The following is a 2,723-nucleotide window of genomic DNA, read 5'->3' on the forward strand; positions in this document are numbered from 1 at the left end:
TTTTTTTGCATTGGGGCACATTTGACCTTCAAAATGGGATATTTTCGCCGTGAGGGCTAACTGGCTCCATAGCTAAGGTCTTAACGAACGTCCATGAAAAAAAAATTTTGGCACAACTTATGTCGAAATTCCAGATTACAAAAAATTCCATGGACTATAGCACACGAAAATTGGCAAAATGGGGGGCTTACCTACACCAGGGTTCGTTTGACTTTGCAAATGGAACGTTTTTGCCATGAGGACCAACTGACGTCCACAAAATTTTTTGGCAACAATGAGGTCGGAATTCCAGAACACCAAAAAGTCCATGGACTATAGCACACGAAAATTGGCAAAATGGGGGTTTACCTGCTCCGGGGCTCATTTGACCTTGAAAATGGGATGTTTTGGCTGTAAGGGCCAACTGGATCCATAGCTAAGGTCTTAACGGACGTCCACGAAAATTTTTGGCACACTAAGGTCGGAATTCCATATCACCAAAAAGTCCATAGACTATAACACATGGAAATTGGCGAAATGGGGGGCTTACCTGCTCCGGGGTTCGTTTGACCTTGAAAATGGAACGTTTTCACCGTGAGGACCAACTGGCTCAACAACAAAGGTCTGAATGAACATCCACAAAAAAATTGGCAAAAATGAGGACAGAATTCCAAATCACCATAAAGTCCATGGACTATTGCACACGAAAATCGGCAAAATGGGGGGTAGACCTGTTCCGGTGCTCCTTTGACCTTCAAAATGGGACGTTATGATCGTGAGGGATAACTAGCTCCATAACTAAGTTCTTGATGGATGTCCACTAACAATTTTGGCAACAATGAGGTCGAAATTCAAGATCACCAAAAAGTCCATGGCCTATAGTACACGAAAATCGGCACAATAGGGGTTTACCTGCTTCAGGGAACGTTTGACCTTGAAAATGGGACCTTTTAGCCGTGAGGGCCAAATGGCTCAATAGCAAAAGGTTTCTAACGGACGTCCACGAAAAATTTCGGCAAAAATGATGTCGTAATTTTGGATCACCAAAAAGTGCATGGACTATTGCGAACATTAAAATTTGCATAATGGGGGGTTTACCTGCTTTTGGGCAAATTTGACCTTCCAAATAGGACGTTTTGGCCGTGAGGGCCAATTGGCTCCATAACTAAGGTGTTAACGGATGTCCATGAAATATTTTGGCAAAAATTAGGTCGTAATTCCATCACCAAAAATTCTGTGGACTATAGCACACGAAAATCAGCAAAATTGGTGGTTTTCCTGCTCTGGGGCACATTTGACCTTCAAAAGGGGATGTTTTGTCCTTTAGGGCTAACTGGCTCCATAGCTAAGGATTTAACTGTCGTCCACGAAAAAGTTTGGCAAAAATTATGTAGGGGTTCCAGATCACCAAAAAGTCCATGTACTATAGCACACGAAAATCGGCAAAATTTGGGGTTTTCCTGCTCTGGAGAACATTTGACCTTTGAAATGGGACATTTTGGCTGTGAAGGCTAACTAGCTCCATAGGTAAGGTCTTAACAGACGTCCACGAAAAATTTTTGGCAAAAATTATGTCGAATTTCCATATCACCAAAAAGTCCATGGACTATAGCACACGATAATCGGCAAAATGTGGGGTTTACCTGATCCGGTGTACATTTGACCTTCAAAATGTGATATTTTGGCCGTGAGGGCGAACTGGCTCCATAGCTAAGGTCTTTACGGACGTCCATAATATATTTTAGCAAAATTTATGTCGGAAATCCAGATTACCAAAAAGTCCATGGACTATAGCACACGATAATCGGCAAAATGTGGGGTTTACCTGATCCGGTGTACATTTGACCTTCAAAATGTGATATTTTGGCCGTGAGGGCGAACTGGCTCCATAGCTAAGGTCTTTACGGACGTCCATAATATATTTTAGCAAAATTTATGTCGGAAATCCAGATTACCAAAAAGTCCATGGACTATAGCACACGAAAATCGGCAAAATTGGGAGTTTTCCTGCTCTGAGGAACATTTGACCTTTATAATGGGACGTTTTGGCCGTGAGGGCCAACTGGCTTTATAGCTAAGGTCTTAACGAACGTCCACAAAATTTTTTGGCAAAAATGAAGTTGGAATTCCAGATCACCAATAAGTCCATGGACTATAGCACACGAAAATCAGCAAAATGGGGGGTTTACCTGCTCCGGGGTTCGTTCGACCTTGAAAATGGGATGTTTTGGCCTCGAGAGCCAATTGGCTCCATACCTAAGGTCTTAACGGACGTGCACAAAATTTTCAACAAAAAACTGCTTGATATTCTAGATCACCAAAAAGTCCATTAACTATAGCACACGAAAATTAGCAAAATAGGGGGGTTTACATGCTCCTGGGTTCTTTTGACCTTGAAAATGGGATGTTTTGACCGTGAGGGCTAAGTTGCTCCATAGCTAAGGTCTAAACAGACGTCCACGAAATTTTTTAGCAAAAATGAGGTCGGAATTCTAGATCAACAAAAAGTCCATGAACTATGGCACATGAAATCGGCAAAATTGGGGGTTTACCAGCTCCGGGGCTAGTTTGACCTTGAAAATGGGATATTTTGGCCGTGAGAGATAACTTAATCCATAGCTAAGGTCTTAACGGACATCCACGAAAAATTTCAGCAAAAACGAGCTCAAAATTCCAGATCACCAAAAATTCCATAGACTATAAAACACGAAAATTGGTAAAATGCAAGGTTTACCTGATCCGTG

Source organism: Solanum tuberosum, unplaced genomic scaffold (assembly GCF_000226075.1).
Source record: "Solanum tuberosum cultivar DM 1-3 516 R44 unplaced genomic scaffold, SolTub_3.0 scf00047, whole genome shotgun sequence".
Classification (NCBI taxonomy): domain Eukaryota; kingdom Viridiplantae; phylum Streptophyta; class Magnoliopsida; order Solanales; family Solanaceae; genus Solanum; species Solanum tuberosum.